Source organism: Poromitra crassiceps, assembly GCF_964638095.1.
Source record: "Poromitra crassiceps genome assembly, chromosome: 18".
Taxonomy (NCBI): Eukaryota; Metazoa; Chordata; class Actinopteri; order Beryciformes; family Melamphaidae; genus Poromitra; species Poromitra crassiceps.
Genome location: NC_139636.1, coordinates 955,581 through 971,583, shown reverse-complemented (window position 1 = coordinate 971,583; position 16,003 = coordinate 955,581). Strand labels below are relative to the sequence as shown.

The 16,003-nt window shown below is 44.4% G+C and overlaps 1 long non-coding RNA gene and 1 pseudogene across 2 annotated transcripts; both read right to left on the bottom strand.

The window, feature by feature from the left end:
* Positions 1–4,049: 4,049 nt before the first annotated feature.
* LOC310792439 (GATOR1 complex protein DEPDC5 pseudogene) lies at positions 4,050–12,219 on the bottom strand (annotated as a pseudogene). The gene is made up of 3 exons (XR_014553942.1): positions 11,957–12,219; positions 10,797–10,957; positions 4,050–4,213 (listed from the first exon to the last, which is right to left on the bottom strand). The product of XR_014553942.1 is annotated as a GATOR1 complex protein DEPDC5 pseudogene (transcript).
* Positions 12,220–14,159: 1,940 nt separating this feature from the next.
* LOC310793297 lies at positions 14,160–14,805 on the bottom strand. The gene is made up of 3 exons (XR_014553516.1): positions 14,741–14,805; positions 14,544–14,631; positions 14,160–14,253 (listed from the first exon to the last, which is right to left on the bottom strand). It is a non-coding gene; the product is annotated as an uncharacterized lncRNA (long non-coding RNA).
* Between the last annotated feature and the right edge of the window lie 1,198 nt (positions 14,806–16,003).

The window sequence follows — 16,003 nt, the reverse complement described above, 5'->3', positions numbered from 1 at the left end:
ATGATGCACCCACCTGGGTGATGCACGGCACACAGGTTCAGCACCATGGAGAGCTCCAGGGTGGAGCAGCACACAGGGGAGCAGAGTTTGAATCAGCCAGTGACCTCTGGAGCAGCACACTGGTGAGCGGAGTTGTAATCAGCCAGTGAAGTGGACTATGAAAACCCTTTGGGGAGAGAGAGGAGAGGCTGTGATGTGAGCTATGAAGAGCATGTCCCTCTGAGCAAAGTCAACTGGATCCCTCCCCCCCCCCCCAGTCAATTCTGCAAATGCTAGACACTCTTTTCAGAACTTTAATGTACAGGTTCAAAACAAAACCTAACATACATTCCAGTGCAGCAATTTGTCATCCCATTCCATTGAAATACTAGATTAATAATAGATGATCTAAATCCCCCCCCCCCTTCTGGGGATAGAGACTTTTTCTATACCAACATAGTGCAAAGATGACACAGGGTGGTTGGCTTCAACAAAATGGGCGGCAACAGGGTATATAATATTCTTACACCTAATGGTGCTGCGGTGCTCTGCTATGCGTGTCTTCAGTTCACGAGTGGTCTTGCCTACATATGCCTTGCCACACGGGCATGTGAGTAGGTAGATAACTGCCTTTGTTGTGCAGGTGATCATACCTTTAATTGGGATCTTTTTACCAGAATGAGGATGTCTAAATTTGTGACATTTACGGGTGCTATTGCATTGAGCACAAGAGCCGCATTTATAGTTGCCATTAGGAATGGGTGCCAATATACGTTGAGTAGGGGTTAAAACAGGAGGTAAATCAGACTTGACCAAATGATTTCTAAGATTCTGACCACGGGAAAAGACAATCAAAGGCGGTTTGGAAAAAGTGTTGTTTAAAAGTGTGTCAGAACTCAGAATGTGCCAATGTTTATGTATAATATGCTTGGACTGTTCAGCAACTTTAGAATAACAGGTGGAGAAGATGGTAGACTGTTCCTTATTTTTTGACTGTCTGTGAAATAATTCTGACCTGGGTTTTTCATTAATCTTATGCACAGCATTGTTAATAGCCCCTTTCTTTAAATTTAGCCTGCATGTTTGTCAGGTGCCGATTCAGGTCAGTGGGTTTGCTGCAAATGCGCTTAACTCTACAGAATTGGCTATAGGGCAGGCTGTTTTTTAATAGCAGAGGGTGACAGCTCTCAGCCCTCAGTAGGCTGTTTCCATCGGTGGGTTTTGTATAAAGGTCAGTATACAGAACACCATCTTCTGCCCTGGTGATAAACAGATCCAGAAAATTCAAGGAATGTAAATCACAGGACATGGTACATTTCAAATGATCTGAACATGAATTGACAAACAAGAAAAAATGATTGAGTTGTTCTCTTGTGCCACGGAATAAAAGGAACACATCATCGATGTAGCGTTTCCAAATAATAATGTTATCAAAAAATGGGTTATGAGTGCAATTTAGAATGTTTGTTTTCTCTAGAAACCCAACATACAGTACAGGCCTGCATAATTGGGTGCCATAGGCGACCCCATAGCTACTCCCCTCTTTTGTAAAAAGTACTCGTCCTGGAACATAAAATAATTGTGCGTGAGTACTACTTTAGCCAGAGTGACAATACAATCATTAGAAGGTCTGGTTGAGGCAGGGCGCTCTTAGCCTGGGTAAACCCATCCCCCACGTGACCTGCTCTCAGACCTGTTCCCAGTCACTATGTGCTAGTGACTGGGAACTGAGAGAGCAGGTCACGTGGGGGCTGGGTTTACCTAGGCTAGGGCGCTCTAACAAAAAATGTTCCAGGGACTGGATGCCGCCTTCATGAGGTACATTAGTGTACAGCGACTCTACATCCAGTGTAACAAGGAAGGTATCAACAGTTAAAGGTTCCAGGCTTTCAACAATAGATATCATATGACCTGAGTCTTTCACATAGGAGGGAAGACGTTCATTCACAGGTTTGATAAAGAAATCTACAAATGAGGAGAGAGGAGCTGTGATAGAGTCAATGCCCGATACAATAGGGCAACCTGGGGGCTTGTCAAAATTTGTACTTGAATTTTTTGTACTTGGTATTGTATTCGATTCATGTTCTTTACTGTTGTGGTTTCATTATATATGTATTTGCTAGCCTATAAATGTAGTAGCTTATATTATTTGTCCTTTGGACAAGGAATTAGTATTCCAGATCCTCTCACAATTGCATAAAGGCTATTTAATGAAGTAGAACCCCTCCCTAATTGTCTAGGAATGTGAGATGGCACCTGATGCTGATTGCCCCGCAGCACAGGGACAGGTCTCATTAGAACCCATGCTCTTCTAGCCTCATGTGATTGGCTGCATGATTCTCAGGCACCATATAGATAGCCGCAGTAACGAGTCCGGAAATCATCGATGCTAACAGCCCTGGTTCTTCACAGTTTTCGCCTATGGGAGTTTTGAATGGGTTTTTGGCGCGATGCTTCTAATAATCTCTCTGGGCAACGCTGGCTTAATCAAACGCGAACCAGTGTTTAGTAACATCATCTTCACACATGAAGACCACTTTTATGAGTTTTGAAGCTTTTATGTGCCGTTAAAAGGGTGGCTAGCTAGCAAACGGCTAAATGAGACTACAATGTCGACGCGGATATTATACGTCATCACGAGTGAATGCGGAAATTCTTTCTCTCGCGCCTTCAATCACAATCAATGCGTGGACGCCTATGCGACACTGTGTGTAGTTCTGGATTAGCTTAGCACAAGCTTTTTACCTCTAGGGCTCGCAGTTACGCTTCAAAACTCATGAAAGTGGTCCTCATGTGTGAAGATTATCCTGCTGAACCTTGGTTCGCGTTTGATTAAACTTGCGTTGCCCACAGACATTATTTGAAGCATCGCGCCAAAAACCCATTCAAAAATCCCATAGACAGAAACAGTGAAGAACCAGGAAGTTCGGGACTTCCGCATTCAGCCTACAAAAATACGTCATCCCTGCGGCTCTCTATAGGTGTGACTTGTAATGTGTTCTGTATACCCTGAAGAAGGCAGCTTGCTGCCGAAACGTTGGTTTCCTATTCTCTGTGTCCTCAATAAAATATTGGCACTTTGACTATAGTGTGTGCGGCTACATCTCTGTCTCTCATGAGACTAAAAAACCTTGGTTTGGTTGGTGACCAGCATCATTTTAATTTGTCAGACTTTGATTAATTATAATAATGAAACTCAGCGCCCGTCGTTCACCCTCGTTTCATCCGGGAGGTGTGGATGGCTGGATGCTATCTGAAAACGCACTCCGAGGCGGAAATATAGCAGGGCTGCTTGGTCTTGTGTGAAAGCAATTTCTGTGGCAAGGTAGCCGGCGGTGCGGGCCTTCTGAACTGCAATATTGATCTCAATCTCGATCTGTGTGTGAAAGCGACTAATGTTTGTGCATTATTTTGCTGCTAAACCCCCTACAAGATCCCGCAGGAGCTACTGTCTGTTGCCAGATCTGGCGAGAGTGTGCTACTGAGACAGAGACAGGTCTCCAACAAAGTTCATTTTCTCCTCATTTCCCTGTCTGAAAAATGCCTTTTTAGTGTCAGAATGTTCGGAAGATGTGTGGCTTGTGAAAAATACTCAAGAGGACCTGTCGCTAGTCTCCTAAAAAAACAAACACGTGGCACAGATACAGGAAACGACTCGCAGTTGGGCCATCTCCCTCTAATAAACAGTCTCTGACTATGTGATTACCAGATAAGCAGGCTAAAAGAGAGAGAGAGAGAGAGAGAGAGACAGAGAGAGAGAGAGACAGAGAGAGAGAGAGAGAGAGAGAGAGAGAGAGAGTGTGTGTGCACATGTGTGTGTCCACCTGAAGTCCTCTGAGCCAGTAGAGCAGATGTACTGGTCCAGGTAGTTCCACTTGTCTCTCGTGGCCAAACTCCACCCAGCAGGACAGGAAGTGGGTGTCCGAGTGTGGAGGGCACAGGCTGTAGGTGTACTGGATCTGGGCTGATTCACACGGGTACTTAACACACACACACACACACACAGACACACACACAGACACACACACACACACACACACACACACACACACAAGTAAGGGGCCGATGAACACTCACTTGGGCAGGGAGCAGGTAACAGTCATGAACACTCACTTGGGCAGGGAGCAGGTAACAGTGATGATCTTGTCTTTGAGGCAGACTTTGTGGAAAGTTCGTCCCATGCTGAGCCAGTAAACAGTCTCCTCCTCCTCCGCTCTGCGTAGAGACACGAGGCCTGGAAGACACGTGAAGGAAGAGACAATGTGACCGAATACCAACATCTCATTTTCACTGCATATTAAGGGACTGTGTTTGTGAGCGGAGATAGGAAACTTTGTGTGGGCGTTTTCCCTGAATGAAGTGGAACTACAAGTCAGCATGCACCAAGTTCCACAATGACTTTTCATAGTATAAACACACAAGTAGCCTACTTGTAGCCTACTTGTAGCCTACTTGTGTGTTGTGTGTCAACATCAATCAATATGGTGAGGGGGAAATAGACACAAATAATATACCACCGGAGATCAGAGAGCAAAGGAGGCTTGGATACCAACTTCAGCGGAGAGACGACTGGTGGAGAGGCAAGCGGGGAGATGCGCTCCGTTTGCGGAGAAAGAGGAGAGGCAAGCGGGGAGGAATACGGAGGAAACTTCAGAGGCGTAAAACTAAAGTACCGCTCCCAACTATTCACCTCGCGAACGTTAGATCATTGCGCAACAGGATTGATGAACTAAACACCAGCATCCGATTCTTGAAAGAATACAGGGATGCGTGTATTCTTTGTTTCACAGAGACATGGTTATCTGAGGACTTACAGGACGATATTCTCCAGTTAAATGGATTTCTTGGACCAATGCGTGCGGACAGAGACTTGAATATGACAGGTAAAAAAACGGGAGGCGGAGTCTGTTTTTATATTAATGAACGCTGGTGCTCCTCTGTGCATGTTAAAGACAAAACTTGCACAGATGAGCTGGAACTGTTGTCTATTTCCCTGCGCCCATTCTACCTACCCAGAGAATTTGGGCAGGTGATTGTGACAGCCGTGTATGTCCCACCATCAGCTAATACAACTAAGGCTTCTCAGACAATCCACCAATGTATTGAAAAGCTAGAAACTGCCTCCACCTATGATCATCTTGGGGGATTTTAACGCCTGTAAACTGGACTCTGTGTTGCCCACATAGAGCAGTATGTTTCATGTAGCACAAGAGGAGAGAAGCAGCTGGACTTGTGTTATGGCAACATTAAAAAGGCCTACAAATCTCTACAGAAACCACCTGTAGGCACCTCAGACCATTTTGCTGTGCAGCTGTTGCCCACTTACAGACAAAAGCTGAAGCAAGAGAAGGTGACACAGAGAACAGTCCAAGTTTGGTCCAGGGAGGCAATACAGACTCTGCAGGGCTGTTTTGCCTGTACCGATTGGCCGGTTTTCACACAGGATCACTCCCTTGAACAGTCAGTCACAGCAGTGACGGCATATATTCAATATTGTGAGAGCAATATAATACCAACAAAAACAGTTAAGTGCCACCCAAATGACAAACCATGGCTCACTGCTCAACTGAAAAGGGCAATCCAGGCTAACGCCTCGTGCACATCTACAATGGCAAAATCGCTTTTCCGCCTTGTCGCAGCATTTTGTGGGCGTGGAAACCAGCTTCCAGCTTGGAGCTGTAGCCTGTAGAAACGTTTTCAGGTCGAGGTACACAGGAGGGTGGGGGGAGGAAATGTGTAGGAAGAGCTGTCATTGGGTAGCTTCAACGAAAGGTCCCGCCCTAGTCCCGCCCCGCGAGCGTGAAGCCGCTCGGAGACAAGCCGCCTCTAGTCTGCGACAGTGAAACGCTGGGGGCGGTTCCAGCGGCAGGGGGCGCGAGGTTGAAATGGACCAATCAGACACGGAAATAGAGCAAGACAGCCTATCAAGATGCAGCGTCAAAGCGGCTTTCACAGGAGGCAAGCCGCCGAGCGTTTCATGATGTGCACGTACCGTAAGCGCAGAGCCTTCGCTACTGGGCACAGAGCAGAGGGAAAAGCCGCGCAAATGACATTAAAGAGGGAGATAGCCCAAGCCAAAGGTCACTACAAGGAACGGGTGGAGGCCATGTTTCAAACTGGCAATGTGAGGCAGGCCTGGCAAGGTCTCTCTGTCCTCACAGGGAAAGCTTCAACCAAAAGAACCACACAGAGGAGTGAAGGAGAGGAGGCAGCATTTGTCACCGACCTCAACTCCTTCTATTGTCGGTTTGACACTCAGGACTTCAGTGCAACAACAGAGGAGCTGAGGAGTGAACTCCAGCGTGAGATCAAGGAGGGGCGGAGCCAGCCAGTCTCCCTCACGGAGGAGGAGGTGAGGAAGGGCCTGAGGAGGCTCAATCCATCGAAGGCCCCGGGACCTGATCTCATTAAAGGGAGGGTGGTTAAGGAATGCTCAGATGAGCTAGCTAGCGTGTTCTGCCATCTATTCAACCGCTCTCTCCGGGAGAACACTATCCCCACACTGTGGAAGCGCTCTGAGATCAGACCTATCCCCAAGACTAAACATCCTGTAGAGCTGAACGACTATCGACCTGTGGCTCTTACATCGGTCTTGGTTAAATGCCTGGAAAGACTGGTGCTGCCCCACCTCCTTTCACAAGTAAGGCCCTCCCTCGATCCGCTGCAGTTCGCCTACCAGCAAAACCGCTCAGTGGAGGACGCGGTGACGACTGTATTGCACACCACCTACAGTCACTTAGAAAAGCCGGGTGCATACACCAGGATCCTGCTCGTGGATTTTTCATCTGCATTCAACTGCATGCAGCCCCACATTCTCTGTGCCAAACTGCAAGAGCTCCAGGTGGATCCCCACATGATCCTCTGGATACTGGACTTCCTCCTTAAAAGGGAGCAGTTTGTCAAAGTCAACAGCTCCACCTCTCCTGTCGTGCTCATATCCACCGGCGCCCCCCAGGGGACAGTATTTTCACCATTCCTGTTTGCCCTGTATACCAACAGTCTGAGGGGCTTGGATGGTTTGAGCTTGGCGGTGAAGTTCGCAGACGACACTGCATTAGTTGACACTTCCAACAGTCACGCCCATTTTGAGGAGGAAGCAAACAATCTGCCCCAGTGGTGTGAGGAGCACTTTCTCCAGATAAACGTGAGAAAAACAAAGGAGCTCCTCATAGACTTCCGGAGAAAGGCCGATCATGTCCCACAGCTGAAACTCAATGGAGAGGTTGTGGAGAGGGTTAGCAGCTACAAGTACCTCGGGACCACCATTGACAGCGGGCTGACCTTCAATGACAACACACAAATCATCTTCAAAAAGTGCCAGCAACGGACCTACCTTCTACGAAGGCTGAGGCACTTGAACGTAGCCCCTCCCATCCTCCACAGCTTCTATATTTGCCACATAGAGAGCCTCCTCACGTTCTCTTTTCTGGCCTGGTACGAGGGTCTCTCAGAGGCCAATAAGGCCAAACTGAGGAGGGTGATTAGCCTGGGGTCCAAGCTCTGCGGGGCGCAATGCTCACCCCTCCAACGGCTTTATGACCAGAGGGTGGTGAAGAAAGCAAGTCAGATCGCGAGGGACTCAACTCATAACCTCAGCACCTGCTTTCAGATCCTGCCCTCTGCTAGGAGATATGCTGCCCCTATATTTAAAACTAACAGGGGGAGGGCCAGCTTCATCCCCTCTGCTATTAGGCTCCTTAACAAACATAGCCCCCGCTAACCCCCCCCCCCCCTGCCCCTCCCCTCCATCAGGGAAACCTGGCCCTGTTGTGTGCTAGGGCATTCACGACTAGTGAATTTTACTAGTCGACTAGTCGTCCCTAAAGGTAGTCGACTAGTCGACTAACCGTTTTTAATTTATTTTTAATAATTTTTTTTTTTTTTTTTTTTTTTTTTTTTTTTTTTAATCTTTAAGAAAGAACATGAGGTATTTACACGACATACATGGACTATCATATCCCATATCCCCCACAAAGAACATCAAAACACAACAAAACAAAACAAGAAAACTGCATAAGATACACAATAATCCAAGAACAAACAAGACTATTGGACAAACAACCAAACAAAAACAATGCATTCAGCTCCTATCCTGATAAGCCTAATGACACTGGGGTAAAAAGTTCTTAAAGTCAAACTCTGTATGTGGTTGCCATATTTTGGGGATGTCTAAGAATCTGATTCTTGTAGTACATTTCTTGTAGTAAATGTTATCCAACGTATGGTAGCTTGAGAGTTCATTCCACCAGTGAACTACAGCTGGGGGATTTAAAGCTATGCATTTCCTAGCTGCCAACAGGGCAAGATCTATGTATTTACTTTGAATGCATTGTTTTTGTTTGGTTGTTTGTCCAATAGTCTTGTTTGTTCTTGGATTATTGTGTATTTTATGCAGTTTTCTTGTTTTGTTTTGTTGTGTTTTGATGTTCTTTGTGGGGGATATGGGATATGATAGTCCATGTATGTTCTTTCTTAAAGATATAAAAAAAAAAAAAAAAAAAAAAAAAATTTTTTTTTTTTTTTTTTTTGCTAAAACGACTAGTCGACTACTAAGCACAGTGTCGACTAGTGGTTTTACTAGTCGACTAGTCGACTAGTCGACTAGTCTGTGAATGCCCTATTGTGTGCTACCCTCCCCCCCCCCCCCCTTTTTTTTTTTAGGTAGGCATACAGGTGCACAGAACTTTTAGAGTAATTATGTATTTTTTTGTGATATTTTGTATGCTGTGATCTATTCACTTTTTTAGATATTGTCTTGTTTTCGCTGTACTGACCTTAACAAAGTGAATTTCCCTTGTGGACAATAAAGTACAACTTGACTTAACTTGACTTATTAAAGGTCCCATTCCGTGCAAAAGCTGTTTTTACTTGTAAATGCATATATACTGCTGTCAGCCCTCCCTGTAATGAGTGGTCACAAGCTCAGAACTGCCACAGTTGGATTTGTCCCTATCCAGCGTCCCCCTGCAGTCTCCTCCAAGCCACACCCCCAAACGCTTCGTTTGCGCAGAGGGGAATTGGGACGTCACGAGCTTCCTCACGCATACTGCGCGGGTCTCTCTCACACAAGCTACCTGCACCATTTTGTCTATAGCCACAAAATTAACACTTCTAGCTGGAGCTACGCCAACTGTACGTGATCCAGCAACTGCAGAGGTGCATTCGGTAAGTCTAGGCATTTTGAGATGTCCTCTTTAGAGTAGCAACCGTTAAGTTAACGATAACCTAGCGTGCTGGTCCACAGACGCTAATCTGATTGGCCGCTGGGAGCCTGGGGCGGGCTCTCCCTCAGCGGCCAATGGGAACTGTTAGTTCTGAATATATTATAGAAACAGACCGTTCTTGGGAAGCGACGAGATGAGGAAGTGAGAACTCCGTCACAACAAACGGGGTTGCTATATTTTCGACAAATTAATCCAGAATCATGTTTTATGGACCAGAGACACACGTTTTTAAGAGGTTACAGCTGCACGAATTGGGACCTTTAAGCGATTACATTCAAGTTCATGCTTTAAAGCAGTGATACTCAACCCGAGGCTCTAGGGCCACATGCGGCTCCTTTATGGGGAGTTGTGGCTCTTTTAAGTCCTACTTAAAATACATAAATAAATACAAAATCTAGGAATAAATAGTGGAAGGAAAGGGACTTTTTTGGATTGTGGCTCTTGCAAAGATTTGTTTGGTCAGTGTGAAGGTCTTTACACATCAAGAGCGATGTGATGGTCAGTGTGATGGTCTTTACACATCAAGAGCGATGTCAGTGTGAAGGTCCTTACACATCAAGAGCGATGCCAATATACGGCACCAAATTGCGATGCGAGTTTTGACCCACCTGTCAATCACAGCCACAGATGTGTACACGTCGGAAGCGAATTTCTGAAAAATCGACTGTGGTTCGAAAAAATAAACACCGTAATAACGCTGGGCGAAACTTCGCCGTTGGTATGCACGGTTGCATTGACTGATATAGGTTCGGAAAATATTATTGACGTGCGAATTAATCGCACGAAAAAAACGTGCTCGGTGTGTAAGGACCTTGACTCTTGAGTAGGGAAAAGGTTGAGTACCACTGCTTGAAAGAAAACCAAAACATTGTGATAAACAATGACACACAGATGGTTCATCCGATCACCTGCCAGGTATTTGTTAAAGGGATAGGACAACCTTTTGGGAGCGGTGAGTACTCGAGTCACAACATGTACATATAACTTTTTGGCGCCGTTATAAATATGTGTATTTGGTGACTTTGAACGGCTGTACCGTTTCCTCCAATTCATTGGCGATGCTAACTGGACGACTGTAGCTCACTGTATACTGCACAGAGAGTGACGTAAAGGCATTGTGTATCTTGCTTATGTATGGGCGATATGGCAAATGGGCAAAACTCCCAAAAAGGTGGCCTATCCCTTTAACGTGCCAACAACATTAAAACATTGTGATAAACAATGATAGACAGATGGTTCATCCAATCACCTGCCTTTTTTTTTTTTTAACGTGCCTGGCCTTTTTTAAGCACTTTCCAAAGATGAGGTCCCGTATGGTTCTGTGTAACAAACCATCTAGCAGTGTCAGGTTAGCGGGAAAGTGTGTTCACCAAAACAAATTAAATGACAGCACTGGCTGACAAAATAAGTGCAGTGTGTTGAACATCACAGATTGGTGATATCTAACAGTGTCAGAGGCTCTTAGGGAAGAGTTCGATTCATCCATGAGTGGACATGCAGGGCCGAGAAACCTTCCAAGTCATTCTGTGCTGGTAAAACAAATAAAATAATAATAGACATCTAATACGTGTATTTAAGACAAGGCATCGTTACCTCTGGAGTAGAGTGGACTGCTGCCGAGGGGTGTGGCCACAGCAGGCGGGGGCTTCCTGTTATTGGGTTGGATGATGATCTGGTAGCCCTGCATCAGCCGCTGGCAGATGAACTCCTCAAACACCTGAGGAGCACTCATCACTGGAGCTTCATCCTCCCGCCTGCAGGGGGAGAGACAGGCATGGAGACAGGTCGACAACGGAAATGAGTTTGACGTCTTTACTTTGATTATCCTTGAGGAGTTACTTTATACTATATGCTTGGTGTATTTTGTCTTTTTTGATTCATTCATTCATTCAACATACAGGCAGAGAGACAATGAAATAAAACACCCCAGAGGGAGCTTTATTTAGTCATCTATATGTTGTATTTAGCGCTGGGCAATATGGAAAAAAAATCAAATATCAGGATATTTTTGACCAAATACCTACCGATCATATATTGATATTACGGCAATATTGTAGGGATAACTATTGGTGTTTTCATAAAATATGTACACAATGATATTTTTGATAATAATTTGATAAATAATAATAATCAGTAATGTGGATAGGTAAAGGCACATAATAGAACAGCTAGAACAGTCTGGTAAGTTAGTTCAGAAAATGACATCACTTTACTGAACGCAGCCTTTAAAAGCTGGAAAATACAACACTTATGCCACAATATTACAATATCCAAAATCTAAGATGATATCTAGTCTCATATAGATAGTATTAGGTATCACTGATGACGCGTCCCAGCGCATGCTGTAGTATGTATTTTAAACAGGTAAGGTACTTTATTGTACATGTGGGGAAACTCATTTGCAGTGAGATTAATTTCATGGCGTGACATAAAACAGGACAAGAGATGACATCGACGAATCACAAACACCAATAAGACATGACTCTTCTCAGGCACATTTCTCATGAGCACATAAGCACATTATGCAGCTGGTAGCTATGTACCTTGTGTTTTTTGTTTTGTAGGTTTGTGTTTGTGTGTGTATATGTGTGTGTCTGAGCATGTTTCTTTGTCTTGTTATTGTTATGAAAAATCTAAAATAAAATGTGAAAAAAAAGAAAAAAAAGCATGATGATATCGATATAATATCGATATATTGCCCGGCCCTAGTTGTATTTGTGTGTGTGTGTGTGTGTGTGTGGGCGCGTGCGCACCTCTCCAGGTCGGTGTGGGGCAGCAGGTCATAGCAGCCCTCGGTGTAGTCGTTCTGCAGCGCCTGGCGGTCGGGGAAGTAGTCGGTGGTGAGCGGCAGGCAGGCGGGCGTGGTCAGAGACTTCCAGTCCACCCCCACCGTGCAACAGAAGCTGGGCACTGTCGGGGGTGCAGACAGCAGCAGGGCTTCAGGAGCACCCCCCAAAACACACAGAAGCACAAAGCAAAAATCCCCAAAGCAAATAGAAATCCATGTACCATCCATGCAGAGTGGTACATGTGGAGGTACAATAGGATATGAGAAGAAGGAAGGGAAGAAGAGAGAAAAAACAGGAAGGGGTTACTTTCATTGGCTTGCTGGTGGTTCCTGAGGGTGCTGGCGGGTGTGCAGCAGTGATGGGATCATGACATGCAGATTGTGGCCCTGTGACAGAAGAAGCTGTGAAGGCCATCGCTCCCAAGCAGATGACAGGTGTGTTCTGAGCTTAGCATGAGCGTGCACGCTGAAGTGACAGAGCAATGACATCATGCAAACAGAATCAAATATACGTTGTGCCAGAGCCATCGGCAAGACTAGAAGCACCGATGTACAATCGATCAAGATGAACATTATGATGCACACTGCATGCAGATATGCTGGTTGTATTTAAACAGGCCACACGTGTAGGAAAACCACTATACAGGTCATTCATTCAAAGATCTTCAAAGCTGGCAATATGACAGCAGTTAAGTTAGAGATCAACAGGAGGAGGCCCAGAGAAAGAAGGAGATCCTGAAAGAGACAGAGAGAGTGAAAGAGACAGAGAGAGTGAAAGAGACAGAGAGAGAGAAAGAGAAAGAGGGAGAGAGACAGAGAGAAAGAGAAAGTGAGTGAGTATGCTTCTTTATTTGATGAAGGGGCGGAGCCACGGGACAGACTCACTTGGGTCGGCACCGCCGAGCGAGAAGTCTTCAAATGTGGAGCCACGGTTGGTGAGAGTTCCTGTGTAGAGAGCAAAAAGAAAACAAATGTGTAAAGTCACCCAAAAACCTGATATATTCCTTTCACCAAGGCTGATAAAATAGTGCTCCAGGATATAAAATGGTAGAATGTAAAAAAAAAAGATAGCACAGTATATGATTGATTGATTGATATTGATTTATATTTAGTATATGTGTTTTAGGAGCTCACTGATGGTGGAGAGGCGTACCAGCACTATTGTTGCTTCCTGGACTTCCAGTGAACTCCTCCATCCCTCCACCGATGTAAAGCCCATTTTCTGCCTGCCAAGTGGTTGCTCGCCTGAAACAAAACCAAATCCACTCAGTCTGTGCTTCAACCTAACATGGCTTCAAATAGGATACGCCCGCTGGTTGGTGAAGGTGTGTCTAACCTTCCAGTGGCCTCGTGGTAGGCCAGCTCCAGCAGACCATGTGTGATAAATATCACCTGTGTGTCTATAATGTGTTGTTTTCCTAAACATTTTGGTTCAACAGTACAGTAGTTTTGTTTTATCAGTCAACACAAAGCAACAGAGTCTTCCACAGATAAAATTCTTGACTTTCACAATATGCTGGATAGCCTTTCCTGCAAGTCTGGCTTTACAACTGTAAACTGAGCCAGGCAGAAAGCAACAAACCAACTGTAAACTGAGCCAGGCAGAAAGCAACAAACCAAGTGATTGGGCAACTTTTCTCTGCCAACCCTGGTGATTTAGGTTATGGCTCAGTACGCAAAATGGACAAGTGGAAGGGAAGCATTGGCTTGCATTAGCCTACTATTGCTCATGCTCTTATAATGCATTTAAGAAAATATGTGTATTTCTATTTATATTCATATATTTGTATATGCATTGTGTGTTTCTTAATCAAACCTTTAGTTTAGGAGATTCACATAAATGCATTAAAATACTTTAAGAGCTATACATTCTACATCATTCTACATTCTACCACCATAGCATTCTACGGTAACACTTTACAATACTGTAACACAAAAATTGGGTAGTTACTGAGGAACGAGTCAGGAACGAACCATTAGTTCATGATTAGTTCATGAATAGTTAATAGGTAGATCCTTAATGGTAGTTCCTTAAGAACTGACCATTAGTTACCATGTTAACGAACATGTAAGTAATGATTACTTCCTTAATTTTTTTTTTTTTTTTTTCGCTAGTTCATGAGTAGTTAGCAGGAGAGGACTGGGAATTTAAAAGAGAGGATAATTACCGTATTTAAGGAAGAGGTTTTCAAAGAGGGGCGCAGGCCTCCCCAGGGGGGTTCCAAACAGTTTCAGGGGAGGCTGACTGTTTTTCTCACTTTCCTAGAGTCAGAAACAAATAAATGGCATTCGACAGACCTTTCTATGTATTTGGTCTAATCTGAAGTATGTCAAACAGCAATATCTGGCTATCTTGGCACAATTGTTGAGTGTCTATGGGATCAAATAACACAATGATGATCTCATAGGCATTCAGGAATTGAGCGTTTTCCAAGCTTTGTGTCTCAGACTTTGAAACCCTGTGGTTTAAGAGATCAGCGAACAATATTAACAACACACTAAGGATCAGCTGAAGGCATAAGTCACTCTGTTATGCAGGGTTGCAGGCTCACCTGTATTCATCAGTGGGGTGTGCGATCTCGATTATATCTCCAAGACTGACTTGAGGGAAAACTTTGGGGTTGACAACCAACTCCTCATCTGTTCAACAGAAAAAAAAACATTTGAAAATGTGTGTAAAAATGTGTGTAATTGAAGCCAAATGGAAACCAAATCTTTAAAAAGTATGAAGTGACTTTGTTTCACTTACACTCCCGCCAAAGCCTTTCTTGTGCACCACAAGCTTATATGATTTATTAGTCTTCATGATGAACTAGCAGAGGGACAACAATCAAGATCGAGTTCATTAAGTTTCTATACATTTGTAATTTGTAATTGTATGTATGCAAGTCTGCCCTGATTCCTTCTCTTTTATGGAGAGGTGGTCTCGCTAAAACCTATTCAAAAATCTTATCAATTTGGCATAGGGCCTACATCAAAATAGCACTCATTTAAACAAGAACTCAACCTTTAGAATAGTTCCACCTGTTATTCTCATAATCTTCCACACAGTGGTGGGAGGTTCGTCTTTTATTTAGATTAAGATGGTGAATCACATTGTGCCGAATTGTCCAGTGAACCCTAACGATTACATTAGAGGTCCTAAGTCATGTTCTATGAGAAGCAAGGTCACATAAAACTGCCAGATTTGTTGAATGGAGTTGGACATAATGTACCATCTTCTCTCCATACAGGACAGTATCGGGCCGGTCAGAAAAGCGTTTAACCCTAGTCAGCACAACTACGGTTAGTTACTCAATCAAAATGTGACAAATGAACCCTAACCCATATAAAATGAGTTAACTTTTACCTGAACAAGCAGCCAGTAACGTTAGCTAGCTAACTGTCCGTGTTGTTGACATTTCCTAGCCTAGCATGCTGAGACAAGAACTAATAATAACTAAACTAATACTATCTAACCATGAACAACTAAGAACACTACCCACAAACCTCAGTTACAAGTGAAGTTACTAAAGATTAAGTAAGCACGTGCCTTGAGAATACATCTCGTACAAAATAAGGCAGAATAGTTGTTTATGGAAGGATCGATTCAGAGCTGTTTACTACTGAAACTGGCTTTTCCGTCCACTTCCTCCCAAAACAAGGAAATGTCGTCCGCGTGGGCTCTCGCTGATTGGCTCCCAGCCCACCTTCTTCTTCTGTTTGGTTTGACGGCGGTTGGCATCCAAAATGTTGCATTACCGCCACCTACTGAATTGTATCATCTTCTCAGTGCTAACTATTTACAACGTCCACCCATTTGTCCAGCCAAGTGATACCATTCATGATGATATTGTAGCGTTCCTGGTATTTATGGAATCATGAGGCTTCTTGTTGGTACAGGGTTCTTTATTCACAGTTAGTTATCTTACAACTCTTGGCGGTTGTTACGCACATAGCTAGCTAGCTAGCTGCTTCCTCCTTGGGCTGTTCATGGAGACCAGTGTTGCCAGATGGCAAATGTTGAATTATC